Here is a 24,897-nt window from a genome sequence, read left to right as displayed (position 1 = left end):
AACACCTGAATTGAATGCGCAGAATCTTTCGTTTCAGCATCAATATGCTGATCGAAGAAGGTAATATGTTTCTCAAGGTTTTTTGCAGCAAATTCTGATTTGCTGCAACACTTGGAAGTTCAATCTGATTGTATAGCTGAATTGCAAAACTTTGGAGGCATAGATATGTAATTAGCCAATGCTCTTGGGACATTTTAGTTATGCACATGTGAGGTGCACACATTTGGCAGAGTTTATACAGTCCTCAAAGAAGGATACCAACGAGAAAAATCAGAAGTCAAGCTCTAAAGCTAAGAGCAGCATGCATCTCCAAAGGTAGAGGTGGCGTAGCCTCAAAATGCACCTAACGCAACAATGGCAGTTACATGGTAATTTTGAAAATGCAAATGCTACGCCTTTTGAACAAGAAGCTATGCATACAAATCCAAGGTAGTTTTGTGGTCGCTATGTGTTTCATGAAATTGCTGGTCATGGTACTTCTCTTGGTTTGCATAGCACGAATATATTTGGTACACAGATATGAATGCATGGAGGGCAAATGTATATTTGAGTGGCACATGAATGCAAATTCCTATGTATGGTCATTTTGGTATGGTCTCCAACAAGCAAACAGAAATTTTAGCAATGCATCTAGTGCTCCTAGCATGTTAATGCACAAGGGATTGAAGTTTGTCCATAAAATGTAACCAACCTTTCGTGTATCAACAATTATGAAGATGTTTCAATCAACGATTCAAATTAATTTGATGCTGATAGACCTTGAAAGGCAATTTGTATTATTTGAGTGTTTCAAAATATGAGTAAATATTCATTTCTTTTATTCAAGGGTAGCCAATGGCCAAGATACCTTGTAATTATACTTGGGTCGTTATCGATGAGATGCCCATGAGAGATTAGAAACTTTTGTCAAGTAATTAGATTGACAAAAAAGCCCAAATGACTAGGACTTCTTCACTCGAACAGTCACAATGACTAGAAGCCCACATTATGAGTGGTCTCAAAAAGTAAATCCAGATGCTCATGATCAAAGAAATAAACCATGAGCCAGTGAGCCTATCAAATTAAGCTCTTTAGAATCTAAATTTGGCAACTCCTAAAATTTAGGAGGTTACTATTTTTGAAAGTTACTAGTTCAATTCATAATCGGCTGGAAACTCAGTTTCGAGGCTGAATTTTGCAAGGGCAAGTTTACCACATGTCATACAGCCATGTAGCAAGAGCCATGCAAGGCTAGAGAGAGCCATCATGGGTGGCTCCGAGGGTAGAGAGATCAGTTTTGGTACAATTTGCAGCAATCTATGCACATTGGGAGCAACTAACAACTATTGACAGTACCACTGCTCTTGAACCCACGATACTCGAGCTCCAAGTCCCCAATGTCACATAGTCTTGAACTCCAAAATAAGGTTCACAGCTCCAAGAAAAAACCACACTTCTCATTAAGAAAAACCTTAGAGTATCACCTAAAAAGCCAAAACATTTGTTGCAAGGACCATCCAATTTCCGCTTGTCCTAAAGGCACAAAACCATCTCCGTTGTCTCACACTTTGGCTTATTCCATGAGTTAGTTCTACATCAATAGTCTTCGTTAAGACTTTCAAAAAAATCCCTCACAACAAATTTGATGACTTGTCCAAAGAATGGTTCCTATGGTAGCATCCTCTACTTGGAAAGTCTACTTGGTAGAGATAACTTGGGCGCCAAGATGGGTAAATCAGCTCCAGTCTCAACAGCATTTGCATGTCTTGCAGTAGCAGGCAACTACTATTTTGCCATTTTCTACATGAGAAATTTATAACTCTCTCTTCTCAACTACTTCTCTCACTATCCTCCATGCAAATTAAAGCCTCACCAGTGAATTTGAAGCATTTCAGCAATGAATCTTCTGATTACAAACCTGATTTTAGTAAAAATTAGGGTTTGTATACCTATCTTGGAATGCATGCCAACAATCTTAGCCAGGCATGAAGGATTATTGCTGCAAATTTGAAGAGTAGCATATATGAAGAGATTTGAACATCTACAACAAGGGTGACCTGCATGCAACTCTTGAAGACTCAATTTTGCTTCCTGAGCATTCACAAACAAAGGCAGATTCGGGCATTAACAATGTTGCTCACTATTTCAGGCTTGGAAGTGATGTCACTCATTGTTTTAGGGCTGAAAATCAAAGATTTCCTCTCTCTTGCTGTTTCTCTTTCGTTTTAAAACATTTCAACAAGAAGTTTTCTGATTATAGACCTAATCTCAGTAGAAATTAGGGTTTGCATCTATAAAGATATGCTAGGTTCGCACTGAGGAAACACATAAAGTACAACCACGACCACTGAAACACAAGACTCAAACAATGACCTGCAGAACTCAAACCCTAAATGCAAAATGCAAAAACACAAACACAAATAGAGAAGAAAGAGAACTCTAAAGTGAATAGATCAATGCTGAAAATGAAGGAGAGAATGTGTAGAATGCTCAAGGGCAGAGCTGTCCAATAGCCAATGGCTCTCATGGGAGCAAGCTGAGGGAGGTATCGAGGTGTGTTGTCCACCAAAGAGAAATGTCAAATATGAGTGCAAGAACCACCCATTGAAGCAAAGTCCGATGAAGAAAAGTGCTGAAAACACAAAAACAACTTACTGAAGATGATGGTAGCTAATCACTGCAGCAGTAGGAGGCTGGGCAACGGCTGTAGACCACGTAGTAGCAGTTGTCGAGGGCTTGATAGCTATTGGAAGAGGGCTGATGGCCAAAACCTACAAGACAAGAATGGGGCTAAATGGTGGGCAGCATGTCTATTTATAGATGTGGAAGGATCCTCCCAATCTAGGGTTTTACATGTGGGACACATAAACTCTCTTTATTTAACTTAATTAAAGAAAAAGTTGATATACAATGTGATTCTCCTAATCCCTTTCAGTATTCCAACTCCCCTTGCTGTCCAAAATGACCAGCAAGTCTTCAATCTGATTTGCCCCTTGATTTGGGCAATCAATTGGCCTTTACCCACTTTGATGGAGATGGAAAATGCCCCAAATTCAATGATTTCCTGGTCCCTTCACTTAAATAGGCTAGAAACAGCTTTAGCCTTATTGAATCCAAGTCTTGGAGCTTCCAATTTCTAGCACACTTTCCGAGACTGCTGCTAAACCTTAAATTTTGCCGCAAATTAGGGTTTATATCAAAAAAATCTGAAATTTCTCAACCTCTAGTGATCTCAATGCTGTAATCTTTGGAGCAAGGCTGTAGAAAGGCTGAGAGATGAGAGAGAATGCTTAGGGGAGAGAAAATTCAGACTTTCTTTTGCGAAGAACTGAAAAAAATCAGTCATTTACTATTGCTGCCATGTCTCCACGGCTTGTAGATGTTGTGACCTACTGTTGATTAGTCTTCTCTTGCTCCTGGCTGCCTCAAAAGGTCCTCAAATGGCTGCAAATCAAACGAGCAGCATCTTCTCTCTCTCTCTTACAGACTGAATACACTAAAAATGCCTCTCTCCAACCTCTAAAGACGTTTTTCAATCTTGCATTGGCATTTTTGACAAGTGATAGCCTTTCCAAATGGTTTTTCCAGCATTATCCATAATTAAATATTAATTTTCAGTCTTTAAATACTGAAAATTAATTTGATAATTATTTCGATGCCTTGAAAAATAATCTAACTGTTCAATAATTAAATTGGCGAGGCAACTTCCATTTTCGAGTGTGTCTATGCCATCTTTGACCATCAGATTGGCGTTAGGTACCATTAAACACCACTTTCCTAGTGTCACCCAACTGACACTTATGGCCAAATGAATGACCTAGACCAACAACTAGCACCAAATACCACCGAGTATCTGTATGGCATAACTTATAGCAACTTTTGCCTTTGACATCCCGTGATTTGCTCGAGTCCTTAGCTCGTAAATTTACTCTAACCCCAGTTACACCTTTACTTAACCATGTGATTAAAAATTAATCTACATGTTAAGTGAGGTTTCAAAAACACATGTCCTCATGACAGTCATCTTCTTCACTGAGTCCATAATGCCTCCTCAAGGTCTCCAATAATATAACATCATGGGATCCCAAGAAGAAGATATTTGAGACATTATGAATCAATTACATGTCATTCGTGTACCTCTCACAAAACTGAGCCTCCACGATATCCGCAAGATACTCTTTACGAGAGCACCGGTTTTGATACCATGTGAAGATATGCTAGAGTTCCCATTGAGAAAACATAAAAAGTATGATCATAAGTAAAACACAACACAATGACATGCAAAACTCAAACCCTAAATGCAAAATGCAAAACTCAAAACACAAAACACAAAAACACAAACACAAATAGAGAAGAAAGAGAACTTTAAAGTGAATGAACCAATGTTATAAATGAAGGAGAGAATGTACAAAATGCTCAAGGGCAAGCCTATCCAACAATCGGTGCCAGGTGGCTCTCGTGGAAGCAGACTGAGGGATATGTCGATGTGCATCCTTCATCGGAGACAAATCCCAAGTGCAATAACCACCAATTGGAGTAGAAGCTAATGAAGAAAAGTACTGAAAACACAAAAATGACTTGCTGAAGATGATGGCAGCTGATCACAAGCAACAATGGGAGGTTGGGCAATAGCTATAAACCATATAGCAATAGCTGTCGAGGGCTTGACAGCTAGTGGAAGAGGGCTGATAGCCAAAACTTGCAAGACGAAGATGGGGCTGAATGGTGAGCAGCTTGTTTATTTATAGATATGGAAGAATCCTCCCAAATTACGGTTTTGCATGTGACACACAGAAACTCTCTAGAACCGCTCCCCCGTTTAATGAAACTTCAAATAATTTATTATTTTAGAGTTATTTTAAAGAGTTAATCAATGAGTAATGAATTTTTAGCTCAACAGCATGGTTGTGTTGAAATGTATGCCACTAAATCTAAGCCATGCATGAAGGATTGCTGCTGCAAATCTGAAGATTAATAAAATATTTGAAGAGATTTGTTAGAACTGCAGACAACCAAGACAAATGTCATTGCATTGTCCACAGAGGTAGGAACAACCTAAAGAAAATGAAACAAACCAACGATACCTTGAATGCGGAATCACAAACATGTATCAAGATTACCCAAGACGAAAAGTATACAATAGCAAGGCAAAATTGTACACTCGATGCCCTTAAGTATCTTCCTTGTTGAAATAATCAAGGACAAAAATGTCCTTCCCATTCTAGGCAACACTATCACTAGAGCACAAACAAATTGAAAAGTGAAGGCTTAACTACTCAACACAATACAACTCTTGTATCAAGTGTAGAGAATACGACAACAGCACCAACAGAGAAGGCTACTACAGCAAAGGTGCGAGAATATCCTAATCATGAGCAACTACAATTGATATGGTCAAGGAATGGGTGGAAGCAATACGAATTACCACTTGAGAATACTTCACTATCCAATAAAATCCACTCACATTTGGTCGGTTCCACCTTTATAGATAGAGTGTGCACTAGGTCACGCAATACTAAGGAACCTAGTAGTGATCCAAGTCCATGCAAGTCAACTAGGATAAGAAAGCCCATGCAGTGACTAATGTATAATAGCTATGTAAGCTCATCCCTATGCATGCATAGATAAGGTTGTGCAAAATGTAAAACCCACTAGTTTTGATGATGCAATGGGTCAAGATCATTGGGATAATGATATGGATGAAAAAATGGCTGCACTTAAAGCAAATGACACATGGGATTTGATGCCCTTACTAGAAGCCAAGAAAGCTATTGGCTGCAAACGGGTTTACAGGGTGCAACATAAGTCTGATGGATCAATTGAGCGCTATAAGACAAGGCTGATTGCCTAAGAGTATACATAGATTCATGGTTTTAATTATGAGGAGAATTTGGCTCCAATGGTTAAAATGGCTACTGTGAGGGCTCTTATAGCAATGGTTGCATCAAGGTTGGATCATGCATCAAATAGGTGTGCTCTTGGTCACTATTTAGGCTGGAAAGTGATGTCGGTCATTGTTTTAGGACTAAAATCAAAGATTTCCTCTCTCTCTTTTTTTTTTCGTAAAAGGTAATTGTATTAATTACGAAAAAAATACAAGATTACTGGATTACAAGATACATGATGACACAAAGCCATCATGTGAAGAGGTTTTCTCTTTCTCTCTCTCTCTCTTTTTTCTGATTACAACATATACGAGGGCCCTAGGCCAACGGGTGGGGAAGCCCCGTAGTAATGCACTAAAAAGGTTACACCAATCATGGCAACGACCCAGAGGCAATTGCCATATGCCACGGATGCAAATCTTCCCGAGGGAGCAAGTCGGAGTGTCGGATGATATCTAGCTGCCAATGCAAGAGCCCTTTAAGCCTGGCAATATGTCGGGGTACATTAGAGGCCGAATCAAAGAGAAAAGCATTGCGCGTGGTCCAAATGTGCCAGCATCCCCAATATCTGAAAAAGTGAAATAAGATCTTCTCATGCAACTGTGGCGGTGTGGGATACTTCGGGCGCACAAAAACCCAGTCGAAAGGAGTTAGCGAGGATCCCTCCACCACGCGCCAAATGTGCGACAAGAGTGACCAGATATTCTTGGCGAGCGGGCAAGAGAGAAAACGATGTCGGGCCGATTCCACCGGTGTGGTACAGAAGAAACAATTGCCATTCGAGATGCGACGCTTGGCAAGGGCCGAGGCCAGAGGAAGACCACCAATCATCACCCGCCAAAGAAAAACCTTGCATTTGAAAGGTGTCTTATTTAGCTAGCCCTCCATCAGTGTTTTGTGCCACCATGACAGCGATTTCCGCAGTCCCCAAACAGTGTTAGCTTTCTCTCCCAGCCATTGGTGATCTTGAACAAGAAGATGATACACCTAATTAGTAGAGCCATTTTACAGACTCAGGCGGCCTGCAAGGTCCCAGTCCTGCCAAGGGCGATCCACAGTCAAGGCAGGAAAGGGTTGCCGACCCTGAAGCTTCGACGAAAGCGCGCGAGTGGCAAGGGTAGCATCCGCAACCGACATCACACCTAAACGGGCCATGCGATTAAATCTTGGTCTGAGCTGATGTTTATCTTCCCATGAAAGGAGTCTCAATACTGCCAACAATTCCAGCTGAAAGGAGTTAGTCTGCAAGCGGTCCCCTACTGGGTGCCAACGGGCCTTTTGGAGCACACTTTCCAAGAGCCGACCAAGTGCAGTAACAAAGAGGAAGAGGGACTGGAAACACGAGAGTCAGCATTAAGGACATGCCACCGGGAGGCCCGAAGCCGTGTGTTGCCATGGCGGAGCCCGCTGTCCTCAAGAAAATAACGGGCTATGATGGTCCATGGGTGATGATCCACACACATGGCACGAAAAAGGGACCAACGGAGAGCTAACATATGAGTGTGTGCATCCAAAATAGCTCCTCCACCCATGCGCTTAGGGGTACATGCGTGTGACCATGAAATCCAGGAAATGCCGGCCTGCAGTGAATCCTTCTTCCATAGCATGAAACGGATGGGATGAGTGAGGGCCTTCAAAGTAGTAGGCGTCCATGGCAACAAAGGCAGGAAATACGTTAGCATTGGAAGCATGATTGTCTGGGCCACTTTGAGGTGGACATGGAATGGCCACGCTTGCGACTTCCAATACATAAACTTCGCCGCCAATTTTTGTGAAATCCACTCCAGCAGGGCTTTTGGCCGTACATCTACCCCCAATGGGTATCCAAGATGCCTGACAATGGAGCCACGGGAAACCACCTGGCCTTGCCAGCCTAAGGACTGCAAATCAGGCTCTGTACAACTGAGGATGGCTGACTTAAGGGCATTGATGAGAAGCCTAGAGGCCTGACCAAAGAGTGTCCAAACATCTAATGCCCTTCGAATGTTGTCCCTGTCCGCCTGCAAAATCATAAAGGTGTCATCAGCCAAAGATTGGCTAACGAAGTGCTGACCCAACGGAAGAGACAGCCCGGCCAGCTGAGCAGAGGCTGCCATGGAGGATAACATTGAAAGGACCGGGTGAGTCGCCAGGGCAAAGAAGAGAGGGCTCAAAGGACAACCCTGTCTGACCGAGCGTGCAAGGACAAATGGCTCTATAACTCCACCATTAAGCATAACTCTGGAGGAAGCCTCAGCACTAATGGTGTAGATCAATCGGGACATTCGGGTACCAAAGCCCATAGCCGACATGAGGTCTGCAATGAAAGACCAGTCCACATAATCAAACGCCTTTTCCAAGTCCAATTGGATCAATGCCACTTCCTCACCAGAGTGCCGCGCATAGTCAATAGCCATTTGCACATTTAAGATATTATGCAGAATGTTGCGGCCCTTAATGAAACCATATTGGAGAGGATGCACAATAGCTGGAAGGTGCTTGTGGAGCCGATTCGCCAGCACTTTGGAGTAGATTTTATACATGGAGCCCATTTAAGAGATTGGTCTCCAGTGTTGCAACTTTGACGGCGAAGGGACCTTTGGAATTAGTTTGATAAGGCCTTCTTTCCATGAGGAGGGCATGACCCCCGTTTCCCACACCTGCTGAAACATGGCCACCAATGGCTTCACCAACTGCGTGGCCGAGGTCTGAAAGAATTCATTAGTGAGACCATCCCAGCCAGGACTTTTATCATTCGGCAGGTGCAACAAAACGTCCATAACCTCTTCCTCGCAAATATCCGTCTCCAAAGCGGCTTGCATATCAACTGGAACCTGCTGGCGGACCAGATGATAGAAGACCGAGCGGGCATGCGTAACCTGGCTAGAAGGAGAGGAAGAGGAACCAAGAAGTTCCATAAAATAGTTTCTGCACATAGTGACAATGGTCTGCGGATCCGTGACCATGCGACCTTCCGAATCCTGGAGTCTGGTCATATTTTCGCAAGCCGGAGACGCATGCAAGGCGCGAAAGAACTTATGAGACTGGCAGGCGCTATCTTGCATTGTGTCCATCAAGTTGTGCAGCTTGGCCTGTTGATAAGATTTCAACTGAAACACTTGAATAAGATGGGCCAACCGCCTCTCCAGAGACAGCAGAAAATCATCATCAGGGGAATCTAGAAGCAAGGAACGGACCAAAGCCAGTAAGTCTTCTGCTGCATGTCGACGTCGGCGGCAAAGCGAGGCATGATGGATCCCATACTGGCGAGCAACCCGCTGCACATTAGAGAGCAGCCGTGCAAATGAAGGCCAGCCCTCAGAGGCGAAGTCCAATAAGAACCTCTCAATCAGCTGTTGCATATAGCCCTCGAAAATTGAATGCTTCAAATAAGAGGAGTTGAAACGTAAAGGGAGCCTATCCAGGAATTGCACAAAAGGTGCAATAGAGTGTGCCCGCATCTCAAGCTGGAGGGGGAAATGGTCCGACAACGCATATTGCCGCAAGACCTTCATTTCCAGCATCTCGGGAAAAAAATCATCGCCCTACATGATATACATTCTGTCCAATCGCGACCAGGTAGTTGCATATTGTGCGGAATGAAAAGTAAACCCTGAAAAAGAAGGGTGAAGCCACGACCAAAGATCTTGCTTGAGCACGTGCAAAGCAAAGGAACTCCACACCCGGCTTTCCGGCGTATCCATTACCGAATGCCCTGAAGTGGACTGAGAAGAGTCAACACACATATTGAAATCTCCCATCAAAAACCCCCTTCCGCCGAGTGACATGGAGCCCTGCAAAGTGGACCAAAGATCCCGTCGGGATGCGGGATCATTCGGAGCATAGAGGCCCAACAGCCATAAAATCTCTCCTTCAAATAAGACTTCGATCACCAAAAAGCGGCCCTGCACATCATTTTTAACAAGGACAGGCTAATATTTCTCATGGACAATCATCAGCATGCCCGAATAGTGAGTAGCATGGGTCCCTGCATAAAACAGACGGAATCCATGACAATCCATCACTTTTCCTGCTTCACCGTGACTTTTGTGCTCAACTGCACACGATACATCCCACTGGTTCTCGTGCAAGACGGTCCACATGGCATGTTGCTTATGGCGAGAGCAAATGCCTCGCACATTCCACGTGGCTATCTTCATGTATCCTCAAAGAAGGAAGTCAGGAACGAGGCACCTGCTGCCTCGATTTCACCTTTTCCGCGAGAGCATCCAGGACACCCTCATCCAGAAAATCAGCCAATACTGCAAAAGAATTCTGGCGACCTGCTTTGGAGGTAGAAGGGAAATCCACTGCCTTGGGAGAGGGGCAGGGATAACGCCAATCCCAGGGTGTAATAACATTTCCTTTGGCATCGAACGCCAGCTTGGCAGGTGGGCCTCTGGGGCCGTCGGTATAGGCTCTCCTTGGAGACTGATTGCGGGGGCCCGACGGGGCCATAGGACGCACAGCCTGCTGTGAAGTGGCCATTTCTTTCCGGCGCGTATACGTGCGCACGGAATCCTAGAAAGCGGGAGGCCCAGGATCCGCCAGGCCTGCATCCAACTTTTTACCTTTTTTAGGATGTGCCTCAATCCAGTCAGTGCGACGGGAATCCACACTCACGACCTGTTGTTTGCCTTTATCCATGACATGAGGAGACTGAAGGGCTTCCTGGGGCGTGGCATCCAGCACCATGTCGTCCTTGGGCAGCACAACCTGCGCATCCTCCGAAGACGATTGCTTTTCAAGGCATTCGGCCATGAAATGCCCCAATTTACCACATGAAAAGCAGTGGCCCGCAAAGTTGCCCCACTTTAAGCGAAAATACAAAGGATGCATGCCCGAACAATTGAGGCGAAGCCATGCGGGCCTTTTCCTGGCCGTGTCCCATAGCATGCATAAATGGTTGCGGTTCATCGACCTAAGGCTTGGGGGAACCAACACTGTTCCCACAACTGCCATCGCATCCTTCAACATGGGCCAATAGACCGCCGGACAGTTTTCCACCTCTACCCACACCGGGCATTCGCGTTGAAGCAGACGCTAGAAGTCGGCCATGGGGCGCCATGGCACAACATGAACCAAGCGGCGATCAAAGAATAGCGGCAACTTGGACAGGAGCTCAGCACGATGCGTTTCCGATTTCAGCAGGACCTCATAAAACCCGCAAGGTCCAAGGAAGATCTCCTCAACAGACTCCCCTTGCAATAGATGGTGCAGCCACTGGCGAATATGCGAAAGCACTGGGATCCTGCCAGTGAAGAAAAGTATAACTGCACGGTCATAGAACACCGAGAAGGATCGCAAGACTGATTTGGGGTCCACCGTGGCTTCCAGCACATCATCCGTTCCCGCAACAGAAAAAGATTCGGTATTATGCTGGACATAATCGCCAAGCAGAGTATTGGCGAAGTCCGACAAATGCTCCCAGTCGATTTCCTGCGAATCCACAGGATCAGAGGCCACTTGCGCATAGGAGCGTTCCGGAGGACTCATTGGCTCATCAGGCGTATGCTTGGAGCGTTTGCCGGCAGGCGGCTGTTCAGAACTCGGCGGCAACTCCTCCGTGCATGGCACCATATCTTCCGGCTCCTCTGCATCGGAATCAGGGCCAAGGGTTGCCACCGTCCGGTCAAGAAAATCCAAATCCAGGCCAGCCATACTGCTGTCTACACAGAGGGCGAGCTCTCTCTCTCTCTCTCTCTCTCTCTCTCTCTCTCTCTCTCTCTCTCTCTCTCTCTCTCTCTCTCTCTCTCTCTCTCTCTCTCTCTCTCTCTCTCTCTCACTCGCTCTGCAGGTCCCGCAAACCTGCAAAATCAGTGCCACTCGGCTGCAGCAACAGGACTGCAACGAAGAACAGGACAGACACGCGCAAATGAACCGGGGCGCCGTGTAACGGGTCAAACACAGGAGGCTTAAACGGGGCTGCATCAGCCCTGCACGCTGACGCAGAGCAGTCAACCACAGGCGGAGCACTCTGCACAGGTCAGACGTCGACAGGGCAGGCGCCAAGGGGTCAGGCACAGGGCAGGCGTCGACGGTGCAGAGTTGAAGGGCACTGCGACAGGCGTAGCAACGGCAGGTACAGACGGGCGCAGCAACGGCAGGTACATACAGGTTCAGCGGAGCTGCTGAGGGTGTGGCCGTCGAGCGACAAGCTCTGACACAGGCAGTCGACAAGACTTGTGGGTTATGGACGACAACTCACAAGCGGAAGGCAAGATCAAGGCAGGTCCAGCGTTGACCACAGCGATAGCAGGCAGCACCAGCGACGACCAACGGCAAGCAACGATTGCAGGGAGTCGAGGCGTGACAGGCATGACGGAGCCGCGACTAGACGGACAAGCGACGTGCGTCAGACGGCAGCCAGCGAGGTTCCGCTCCACCGCGACACCATCTCTCTCTAATTTCCTCTCTCTCTCTCTCTCTCTCTCTCTCTCTCTCTCTCTCTCTCTCTCTCTCTCTCTCTCTCTCTCTCTCTCTCTCTCTCTCTCTCTCTCTCTCTCTCTCTCTCTCTCTCTCTCTCTCTCTATACATGATGCATGTGCAATTTGGTGAAGAAAATTGGAGATTCAAGCCTCTATTCAAACGTAAAGTATTGCTATTGGGAATTTTGCTGAACGCATCCTATAACCAACAAGGATTAGGGTTTGAATGGTTGCGTTGGAATGCAAGCATGCCTCAATGATTGAGGAAGGTTGGTTATCTCGCAATACCTTCTACTGCTTGGCCAGCAGCAGTTCCTTGACCGACACCAGGACCGATAGAAGCGAGGCCTATGGCTAATCCAGCGGCAATGACAGAAGCAGCAGAAACCAAGGGATTCGTATTAATATTCTCCTATTTTTTAATTTTGGTGAACCCGGTTCATCGGAATGGGAACCTTTTCTCCTCTTTTCTTACAATTTCTTCTTTTTTCTATAGAAGAAAGAAAATTTCTATAGAAGAAAGAAAAGGGAATAGAAAAAAGGCCTGGCATACAAATTCAATATTACTTTGCATTTCTATACAACAAGGGGGTGGGCTAATCCCGAATTTGAATTAGGTGGGACTTTAATTTTCATTGTGTTATCTTACAGGCATTGATGAAACTTAGTATCATTGATTTTCACACAAACAAACAATGAGCCCCTGTTTTCAATTCGAGTAAACAAAATTCGCTAAAAAAATCTCTACTATTAATCCTCCTTTTTTTGTTTCTGCTAATGTAAATTCAATCAATGGACGACAAAATCAATGAGATTTGGTGGTCTACAACATGGCTGATTTATACATAGCTAAAGAAGATTCAATTTCAGCTTCCAAGGATGTGGAATCAAGGGACAATTTGAATTTTAAAGTTGCTAGTATAAAGAGCAGCATGCGATTTCAGGATTGTGTGGGATTGTGCTTGATTCACTCAATATAGGAAACTAAGATGTATTTCGTGAGTACGTGGCATGGCCATTTCACAATACTTCCATCTATTTAAGTTGTAACAATTTGTAAAATTAATGTGAAAGAAATACCCCAAGGGGCACCAGCATTTTTGGGACCAATCAATGTTGACTCATCTCAATCGCTTTAGGGTAATTTAGCCCAAAGTGGTGAAATGCAAAATTTTCATTTTATCATTTATTCTATACATTAATTGCTTGCTTTATGGCAATTCAATCCAAAGTGATAAAGCACTGAATTTTCAATTTATTGTTTACTCTATGCATCAATTGCTTGTTGGCATCAATGTAACTCAGGGTTCCACTACCCTTTCTTGAAAACGAAGGCCGTTTTCATGGTTCCATCACAAAATATATCAACTCCCTTGAGTAAGTGGGACTACAGCAGCTAATTGCAAGGCAGAATTGCACGTAACTTGCTGAAATTGTTCTCAGCTGTCACAAAACTTAGCAAGCATGTCTTCTTCAAGCAATGCAAAATTGCATTATGGTGATGCCTCAATAAAAGACAATGGATATAATGCAATGCATGATCATGGAATGGGATATCAGCATGGGCAACATGCTGCAAATGCTGGTCTTAATCATGAAGCTAGGACTTCAGAGCCACACGGTGCCAAAAATCAATAAGATGAAGAAAACTTGGATGCCCAGTTCAAGAAAGTTGATTGGAGCAATGGGTACATTCTTGAAGCTTACAAAAAACGCACATTTTACTAAGTTTATGCAGTTCTCTAAGAAGGACAACAAGGACAAAAGTAATCCTCTAAAGCTTGTGGGCAGCATTATCTCCAAAGATAGAGGCGGCACAACCTCACAATGCATCTAATGCAGCAAATGAGCAAATGCAAATGCTTACTCTAGGGCAAGGACAACAAATGCATGGTACTTTTGCAAATGCAAATACTGTGTCCTTTGGACAACAAGGTATGCATACAAATGTGGGCCATCTGGGGTACTTTGATGGAGTCTCTATATTTTATACAAGGGCTAGTTAGGGTATTGCTTCTCTTGGTAGGCATGGCACAAATTCGTATGCAACAAGGAGAGCATGGAATGCTTAGGCAAATGTAGCCTAAAGTGCCAAGTAGAATGCAAAATCCCATGTATAGTCCCATTGATATGGTCCTTGGCATGCAAACAAGAATGTTTCACAATGCATATCATGCTCATAGCATGTCTGGTGCACAAGGGATTGGGGTTGGTCAACGAAATGTCGTATGTAATGCTAGTTAAACTCGTATTGCAGCAAATGCACCATTTTTATAGCCATCCATTTGTGATAATGTGGTGATTCCAAGGGAAAAACCCCTACAACCTAGTGCAAGTTTTAGGGAAATCAAAGTTAAAGGTAAATTTTCCAAGTGCATAGATGCAAATGGATGGAGGGTTACCTGGCAGATCATCCTCAATGTTGTAACTTTACCTTGATGTATTTTAGTTGGAGCTGAGAGTAATCAGGCTCATCATGCTTGGCAAAGCAAGAGTGTCTAGAGTATTGCTTGATGCTCAAGGGAGGTAGCACCCCCACTCTCCTTGTGATGGACTAGCTTCATTTATATAGTGATCTTGGATGCATTTTGGGTTCATTAAGGGTACTATATGTTTACAATCTTCCTATCTAAAGCATCACTATTCAATGTACTAGTCACACTAGTTTAATATGCACATGGGTAGAGTATATACCATGGCTTTGAAACTATACATATGCATGAAATACATCAGACGTACATTTGGACATAATGTACATTTGCACGGTATGCGATGTACATTTGCATGGGATGCAAGAGATGTACATATGCATGGGTTACATGCGCTATGTAGGTGATGTATGATTGCATGGGTGATCTAAGATGTATATGATGGAGGTGATGCATGGATACATTTTGGTTTGATGCATTGCTTATGCTTGGTTCTTGCTTACTTTGCAAATTGCAAATTGATATACTATCCTTAGTTCTAACCATGGTTATGATTCATGTGTGTGGATTGTAACTTGGTTAGAGTGACTACAAATTTTGGATATGTAAAAAACATGACCATAGTTGAGCAATAGCCGTAGAAGTTATTTACCAATGATGTCACATGTATTTCTTGTGGTAACTAGTGCTTTTGTCTCAATGCATTGCAATCAAGGATAATTGTTCGTTTTCAAGGGAAAGTTCCACCACAGGTCGTGAATTTTTTAACTTGATGCTCTTGGAACACTTCAATGGTAGCACATATGAGGTCCATATGTAATACATTATCCTAGATTGGGCAATGAGGGACATTGGCAAAAGTTGTTGTGGTCAGGTGCCAAAGAGTGCCTAGTGAAAGATCTTGGTCAAAGACATTGAGTAGACCTTGGTGTCATGAGGGTTGGGGATTTAAATCATTTAATGTCTCTAATTAAGGTTTGTGGAAAGTGTCAACACTTTCAAATTCAAAGAGGCTAGGAATTTAAAATTGGGGATGGGCATGGCCAAGTTTGTGCACTGGCCATGTATTCTAATTTATTTGAATTATTCTTGGCTCAAACCTCAATTTAGAGGCTGAGTTTTGCATGGGGAGGTGGGCCACTTGTGATGCACCCACCTATGCAAGGCTGGAGAGCTATTCTAGGCAGCTCAAAGGGTGGAGAGATCAATTGTGGGACAATTCACAGCATCTGATGCACATTCTAGAGTAATTGAACCTGATTTTGGATTGTCTGACAACAAAAAAAAAACCTAACCAACTGTAGGCAACGGCATCTAGAGGATATGCAGATGTAACCAACAGTATCTAGGTGTCTTGTAACAGCTGACAACTGCTGTTTTGGCATTTTCTACACAAGAAAATCATAACTCTCTCTCTGTACTACTACTCTTCCTCTCCTTGCCAATTGCAGACTCATCGATGAATTTGAAGCATTTCAGCACTGAATTTACTGATTGTAAACCTGATTTCAGTAGAAAATGGGGTTTGCATGGTTGTCTTGAAATGCATGCCAGTGAATCTCGGCCATGCATAAAGGATTGTTGCTGCAAATCTGAATACTAACAATAGATTTGAAGAGATTTGAACATTTACATGGGTGACCTGCATGCAACACTTGAAGACTCAATTTGGCTCCCTAAGCATTCACAAGCAAGGGCCAAATTGAGGATTAATTATGTTGATCACTATTTTAGGCTAAATTGATGTTGGTCACTATTTTAGGGCTGACAATTAAAGATTCCTCTCTCGTTATTTCTCTCTTCTCTATGCCTGATACATGTATAGTCTAGTAAAGGAAATTGAAGATTCAAACCTATGGACTTGGGAGTGTTATTGTTGGAATTTTTGCTGATCCCCATCTGTAACCAACAGGGATTAGGGTTTTGGACTATAACAGGGCTGATTTGCATGCAACTGAAGAAGATTCAATTTCGGCTCCCCAAGATGTGAAATTGAAGAGCAAATTGAACTTTAGGATTGCAAGAACAACAGGTAGTTTCAGAATTGTGTGGGATTGTGCTTGATTTGCCGAGGACTGGGAACTCAAATGCATTCCGCGAGTTCGTGGTGTGGCCCACCAATTTCGTGGGAATTCGGCCTATTCCAATGGTAACAATTTCTAAAATTAATGTTAGAAGAAATATCACAAGGGGGCAGCAACATTTTGGAAGGGCCAATTGGTGTCGGCTCTTCTCAATTTCTTTAGGCACTTTAGCCCAAAGCGGTAATGTGCTGAATTTGATATTTATCATTCATTTAATACATTTATTGCTTGCTATAATCAGTGTAATCCAAGATTCCACCACCCTTTCTTGAAACGAAAGGCTGGTTTCACTACCTACTTACTTGAAAGGGGACTACATACACTGCAAGAAACAGGCTGTCCCTGTGTACTGTCCTGCAAAATATGACTTGCACTACAAGATAACAGAACAGCAAGAAAGTACCTTGGTCACACTGGTCAGAACCAGCACTGAGCTCTAGTCACAATGATCCAACGCTTGAGAAATCCAGGTGCAGCTACAGCAAGTCACAAGCTGGCCACACAAGACCCTAAAAAGCCATGCACAGCTGGTATAGATGCAGGTCCAGGACAGAGCAAAAGTAGGAGAGACCTCAATGCAAAGGAAATTGCCGGAGTTGATAGAAGACACTCACAGCTACTGCAAACCCACAAACTGAAGAGAGGTGAAGCCGCGCCCTACAAAATCTCTCTCTCTCTCTCTCTCTCTCTCTCTCTCTCTCTCTTTTTTTTCGTAAAAGGTAATTGTATTAATTACGAAAAAAATACAAGATTACTTGATTACAAGATACATGATGACACAAAGCCATCATGTGAAGAGGTTCTCTCTCTCTTTCTCTCTCTCTTTTTGCTGATTACAAGAGACAAGAGGGCCCTAGGCCAACGTGTGGGGAATCCCCGTAGTAATGCACTAAAAAGGTTACACCAATCATGGCAACGACCCAGAGGCAATTGCCATATGCCACGGATGCAAATCCTCCCGAGGGAGGAAGTCGGAGTGTCGGATGAGATCTAGCTACCAATGCAAGAGCCCTTTAAGCCTGGCAATATGTCGCGGTACATTAGAGGCCGAATCAAAGAGAAAAGCATTGCGCGTGGTCCAAATGTGCCAGCATCCCCAATATCTGAAAAAGTGAAATAAGATCTTCACATGCAACTGTGGCGGTGTGGGATACTTCGGGCGCACAAAAACCCAGTCGAAAGGAGTTAGCGAGGACCCCACCACCGCACGCCAAATGTGCGACAAGAGTGACCAGATATTCTTGGCGAGCGGGCAAGAGAGAAAACGATGTCGGCCCAATTCCGCCGGTGTGGTACAAAAGAAACAATTGCCATTCGAGATGCGACGCTTGGCAAGGGCCGAGGCCAGAGGAAGACCACCAATCATCACCCGCCAAAGAAAGACCTTGCATTTGAAAGGTGTCTTATTTAGCCAGCCCTCCATCAGCGTTTTCTGCCACCATGACAGCGATTTCCGCAGTCCCCAAACAGTATTAGCTTTCTCACCCAGCCATTGGTGATCTTGAATGAGAAGATGATACACCTGATTAGTAGAGGCCTTTTCCAGACTCAGCCGGCCTGCAAGGTCCCAGTCCTGCCAAGGGCGATCCACAGCCAGGGTAGGAAAGGGTTGCCTACCCTGAAGCTCCGACGAAAGCTTTTCCCATAAATCACGGTATCCACACGGGATCTTGAAGAGTCGCCTAGCAGTCCGAAACGATACGAGGACATTGCGAGTGGCAAGGGTAGCATCCGCAACCGACGTCACAGATAAAACGGGCCATGCGATTAAATCTTGGTCTGAGCTGATGTTTATCTTCCCATGAAAGGAGTCTCGATACTGCCAACAATTCCAGCTGAAAGGAGTTAGTCTGCAAGCGGTCCCCTACTGGGTGCCAACGGGCCTTTTGGAGCACCACTTTCCACGAGCCGACCAAGTGCAGTAACAAGGAGGAAGAGGGACTGGAAAAACGAGAGTCAGCATTAAGGACATGCCACCAGGAGGCTCGAAGCCGTGTGTTACCATGGCGGAGCCCGCTGTCCTCAAGAAAATAACGGGCTATGATGGTCCACGGGTGATGATCCACACACATGGCACGAAAAAGGGACCAACGGAGAGCTAACATATGAGTGTGTGCATCCAAAATAGCTCAACACCCATGCCCTTAGGGGTACATGCATGTGACCATGAAATCCACGAAATGCCTGCCTGTAGTGAATCCTTCTTCCATAGCATGAAACGGATGGGATGAGTGAGAGCCTTCAAAGTAGTAGGCGTCCATGGCAACAAAGACAGGAAATACGTTAGCATTGGTAGCATGATTGTCTAGGCCACTTTGAGGCGGACATGGAATGGCCACGCTTGCGACTTCCAATACATAAACTTCGCCACCAGTTTTTGTGAAATCCACTCCAGCAGGTCTTTTGGCCGTACATCCACCCTCAATGGGTATCCAAGATGCCTGACAATGGAGCCACGGGAAACCACCTGGCCTTGCCAGCCTAAGGACTGTAAATCAGGCTCCGTACAACTGAGAATGGCTGACTTAAAGGCATTGATGCGAAGCCTAGAGGCCTGACCAAAGAGTGTCCAAACATCTAATGCCCTTCGAATGTTGTCCCTGTCCGCTTGCAAAATCATAAAGGTGTCATCAGCCAAAGATTGGCTAACGAAGTGCTGACCCAACGGAAGAGACAGCCCGGCCAGCTGAGCAGAGGCTGCCATGGAGGATAACATTGAAAGGACCGGGTGAGTCGCTAGGGCAAAGAAGAGAGGGCTCAAAGGACAACCCTGTCTGACCGAGCGTGCAAGGACAAATGGCTCTGTAACCCCACCATTAAGCATAACTCTGGAGGAAGCCGCAGCACTAATGGTGTAGATCAAGCGGGACATCCGGGTACCAAAGCCCATAGCAGACATGATATCTGCAATGAAAGACCAGTCCACATAATCAAACGCCTTTTCCAAGTCCAATTGAATCAATACCACTTCCTGACCGGAGTGCCGCGCATAGTCAATAGCCATTTGCACATTTAAGATATTATGCAGAATGTTGCGGCCCTTAATGAAACCATATTGGAGAGGATGCACAATAGCTGGAAGGTGCTTGTGAAGCCGATTCGCCAGCACTTTGGAGTAGATTTTATACATGGAGCCCATCAAAGAGATTGGTCGCCAGTGTTGCAGCTTTGACGGCGAAGGGACCTTTGGAATTAGTTTGATAAGGCCTTCTTTCCATGAGGAGGGCATGACCCCTGTTTCCCAAACCTGCTGAAACATGACCACCAATGGCTTCACCAACTGCGTGGCCGAGGTCTGAAAGAATTCATTAGTGAGACCATCCCAGCCAGGACTTTTATCCTTCGGCAGGTGCAACAAAACATCCATAACCTCTTCCTCGCAAATATCTGCCTCCAAAGTGGCTTGCATATCAACTGGAACCTGCTGGCGGACCAGATGATAGAAGACTGAGCGGGCATGCGTAACTTGGCTAGAAGGCGAGGAAGAAGAACCAAGAAGTTCCATAAAATAGTTTCTACACATAGTGACAATGGTCTACGGATCAGTGACCATGCGACCTTCCGAATCCTGGAGTCTGGTCATATTTTCGCGAGCCGGAGACGCATGCAAGGCGCGAAAGAACTTATGAGACTGGCAGGCACTATCTTGCAATGTGTCAGTCAAGTTGTGCAGCTTGGCCTGTTGATAAGATTTCAACTGAAACACTTGAATAAGATGGGCCAACTGCCTCTCCAGTGACAGCAGAAAATCATCATCTGGGGAATCCAGAAGCAAGGAACGGACCAAAGCCAGTAAGTCTTCTGCTGCATGTCGACGTCGGCGGCAAAGCGAGGCATGATGGATCCCATACTGTCGAGCAACCCGCTGCACATTAGAGAGCAGCCGTGCAAATGAAGGCAAGCCCTCAGAGGCGAAGTCCAATAAGAACCTCTCAATCAACTGCTGCATATAGCCTTGGAAAATTGAATGCTTCAAATAAGAGGAGTTGAAACATAAAGGGAGCCTATCCAGCAATTGCACAAAAGGTGCAATAGATTGTGCCCGCATCTCAAGCTGGAGGGGGAAATGGTCTGACAACGCATATTGCTGCAAGACCTTCATTTCTAGCATCTCGAGAAGAAAATCATCCCCCTGCATGATATACATTCTGTCCAGTCACGACCAGGTAGTTGCATATTGTGCGGAATGAAAAGTAAACCCTGAAAAAGAAGGGTGAAGCCACGACCAAAGATCTTGCTTGAGTACGTGCAAAGCAAAGGAACTCCACACCCGGCTTTCCGGCGTATCCATGACCGAATGCCCTGAAGTGGACTGAGAAGAGTCAACACACATATTGAAATCTCCCATCAAAAACCCCCTTCGGCCGAGTGACATGGAGACCTGCAAAGTGGACCAAAGATCCTGTCGGGATGCGGGATCATTCGGAGCATAGAGGCCCAACAGCCATAAAATCTCTCCTTCAAATAAGACTTCGATCACCAGAAAGCGGCCCTGCACATCATTTTTAACAAGGACAGGCTAATATTTCTCATGGACAATCATCAGCACGCCCGAATAGTGCGTAGCATGGGTCCCTGCATAAAACAGACGGAATCCATGACAATCCATCACTTTTCCTGCTTCACCGTGACTTTTGTGCTCAACTGCACACAATACATCCCACTGGTTCTCATGCAAGAGGGTCCACATGGCATGTTGCTTATGGCGAGAGCAAATGCCTCGCACATTCCACGTGGCTATCTTCATGTATCCTCAAAGAAGGAAGTCAGGAACGAGGCGCCTGCTGCCTCGATTTCACCTTTTCCGCGAGAGCATCCAGGACACCCTCATCCAGAAAATCAGCCAATACTGCAAAAGAATTCTGGCAAACTGCTTTAGAGGTAGAAGGGAAATCCACTGCCTTGGGAGAGGGGCGGGGATAACGCCAATCCCAGGGTATAATAAGATTACCTTTGGCATCAAACGCCAGCTTGGCAGGTGGGCCTTTGGGGCCGTCGGTATAGGCTCTCCTTGGAGACTGATTACGGGGGGCAGACGGGGCCGTAGGACGCGCAGCCTGCTGTGAAGTGGCCATTTCTTTCCGGCGCGTATACGTGCGCACAGAATCCTGGGAAGCAGTAGGTCAGGATCCGCCAGGCCTGCATCCAGCTTTTTACCTTTTTTGGGACGTGCCTCAATCCAGTCAGTGCGACGGGAATCCACACTCAGGACCTGTTGTTTGCCTTTATCCATGACATGAGGAGACTGAAGGGCTTCCTGGGACGTGGCATCAAGCACCATGTCATCCTTGGGCAGCACAACCTGCGCATCCTCCGAAGACGGTTGCCTTTCAGGGCATTCGGCCATGAAATGCCCCAATTTACCACATGAAAAGCAGTGGCCCGCAAAGTTGCCCCATTTTAAGCGAAAATACAAAGGATGCATGCCCGAACAATTGAGGCGAAGCCACGCGGGCCTTTTCCTGGCCGTGTCCCATAGCATGCGTAAACGGTTGCGGTTCATCACCCTGAGGCTTGGGGGAACCAGCACTGTTCCCACAACCACCATCGCATCCTTCAACATGGGCCAATAGACCGCCGGACAATTTTCCACCTCCACCCACACCGGGCATTCGCGTTGAAGCAGACGCTGGAAGTCGGCCATGGGGCGCCATGGCACAACATGGACCAAGCGGCGATCAAAGAATAGTGGCAACTTGGACAGGAGCTCAGCTCGATGCGTTTCCGATTTCAGCAGCACCTCATAAAAGCCGCGAGGTCCAAGGAAGATCTCCTCAACAGACTCCCCTTGCAATAGATGATGCAACCACTGGCGAATATGCGAAAGCACTGGGATCCTGCCAGTGAAGAAAAGTATAACTGCACAGTCATAAAACACCGAGAAGGATCACAAGACTGATTTGGGGTCCACTGTGGCTTCCAGCACATCATCCGTTCCCGCAACAGAAAAAGATTCAGTATTATGCTGGACATAATCGCCGAGCAGAGTATTGGCAAAGTCCAGCAAATGCTCCCAGTCAATTTCCTGCGAATCCACAAGATCAGAGGCCACTTGCGCATAGGAGCATTCCGGAGGACTCATTGGCTCATCAGAAGTATGCTTGGAGCGTTTGCCAGCAGACGGCAGTTCAGAACTCGGCGGCAACTCCTCCGTGCATGGCACCATATCTTTCGGCTCCTCTGCATCGGAATCAGGGCCAAGGGCTGCCACCGTCCGATCAAGAAAATCCATATCCAGGCCAACCATACTGCTGTCTTCGCACTCATCCTGGCAAAGGGCGAGCTAGGTTAGGTGAGGTCGATCCTGCGCAGGGTTGGATTGCAGGTCCCCAGCTTCACGCAGGGTCCAGTCAAGCCTGCACTGCCCTGGGGAAAGGGGCCAGGCGGCACGCAGGGCAGGACGGCGAAGAAATCACAGGGCAGGACGGCGAAGAAATCACAGGGCAAGGCGGCGCAGCACGCAGGCAAGTCAAAGACGTCACGCAGGGGGTGAGGAAGGGCGACAGGGCAGGGGGCGACGAAGGGCGCGCAGGGGGTAGCGACAGGCGACAGGTTAGGGCGGCGCCAAGGGCGACCGACGCAGGCACACGTGCCCTCGCTCACACACACACACACACACACACTCTCTCTCTCTCTCTCTCTCTCTCTCTCTCTCTCTCTCTCTCTCTCTCTCTCTCTCACCTGCAGGAAACGACGGGCTGCCCTGGACGAGCCGGAGAAGCAAAGAAAGCGCTGCCGCAGTCAGGTCGCGGACAGGTTTGCCATCGCCATCGCCATTCTCTCTCTCTCTCTCTCTCTCTCTCTCTCTCTCTCTCTCTCAAGGTAATGAAGTGGCTACCCTATTGGTAAGCCACTTATTTTATCGACCAACTGACCCTGGTTCAATTCTCCATTTTTTATTCCTGTAAAAAATGACCATGCACTTGTAGGAATTGAACTTAAGACGATCCACTCACCATGCCTTCAACTTAACCAACTGAGCTACACTCGTTTGCTCTCTCTCTGTTTTTTTTTCGTAATGGATGTTATATTTATAAAGTACTAAATGACAAAAGAGATACAAAAGTCATGGCAAAGATGCAGAGGAAATTGCCATATGCCAAGGAAGTAAGTCCTCCCGAGGGAGTAAGTCAGAGTGCCGAATGAGATCTATCTGCCAATGCAAGAGACCTTTAAGCCTAGCAATATGTCCCTGAACATTAGAGGCTGAATCAAAAAGAAAAGCATTCCGAATGGTCCAATTGTGCCAATAGCCCCAGTATCTAAGAAAGTGAAACAAGATCTTCATATGCGACTGTGCCAGTGTGGGGTATTTGGGTCGCCCAAAAACCAAATCAAAAGGGCTTAGCGAGAAGCCAACCACTGCTCGCCAAATTGTTGACAAGAGTGACCAGATTTTCTTAGCGAAAGAGCAAGAAATAAATCGACGACGGGCCGATTCCACACTGGTGGTGCAAAAGAAACAATTGCCGTTGGAGATTCGACGCTTGGAAAGGGCTGAAGCAAGAGGAAGACCACCAATCGTCACCCTCCAAAGAAAGACCTTGCATTTGAAAGGTGTCTTGTTCAACCAGCCCTCCATCACAGTTACCTTCGACCATGACTGAGATTTACGCAATCCCCATACAGTATTAGCTTTAGTAACCAGCCATTGATGATCTTTAATCAAAAGATGATACACCTGGTTAACTGAGGCCTTTTCCAAATTCAGCCGGCCTACAAGGTCCCAATCCTGCCAAGGACGATCCAAAGCAAGGGCAAGAAAGGGTTGTCTGCTCTGGAGCACCATCAAAAGCTGTCCCCATAAATCCCGGTATCCATGAGGGATCCTGAAAAGCCTCCTGGCTGTACGAAACGATATCAACACATTGCAACTAGCAAGGGTGGCATCTGCAAACTGAAGTCAAGCCCAAGCATGCCATGCGGTTAAATTTTGGTCGAAGCTCATGTTTGCCTTCCCAAGAAAGTAATCGCGAGGCTGCCAACAATTCCAGTTGAAAAGAGTTAGTAGCTAAGCGGTCCTCCGCTCGATGCCACTGAGCCTTCTGGAGAACCAATTTCCAGGAACATACCAAATGAGCAAGCAAGGATGATGAAGGACTAGAGAACCAAG

At 45.7% G+C, this 24,897-nt stretch overlaps 1 protein-coding gene across 10 annotated transcripts in view; it reads right to left on the bottom strand.

Annotated features, from left to right (window-relative positions):
• The window catches only part of LOC148020630 (metal ion-binding protein), a 186,877-nt gene that overhangs the window by 148,326 nt on the left and 13,654 nt on the right, over positions 1-24,897 (bottom strand). The window contains exon 2 of one of the 10 annotated variants that reach the window (XM_087698434.1): positions 17,188-17,403. The exons of the other annotated variants lie outside the window; for them this stretch is intronic. The gene's annotated coding sequence lies outside the window, so the exon portion shown is untranslated. The remainder of the gene's footprint in view (positions 1-17,187; positions 17,404-24,897) is intronic. 10 annotated transcript variants of the gene reach the window in all.

The sequence above is a fragment of the Lygodium microphyllum genome, chromosome 18 (genome assembly GCF_053477565.2).
Source record: "Lygodium microphyllum isolate KBCC chromosome 18, Lygodium_microphyllum_v1.1.10, whole genome shotgun sequence".
Taxonomy (NCBI): domain Eukaryota; kingdom Viridiplantae; phylum Streptophyta; class Polypodiopsida; order Schizaeales; family Lygodiaceae; genus Lygodium; species Lygodium microphyllum.
This window is presented reverse-complemented; position numbering and strand designations above follow the sequence as displayed.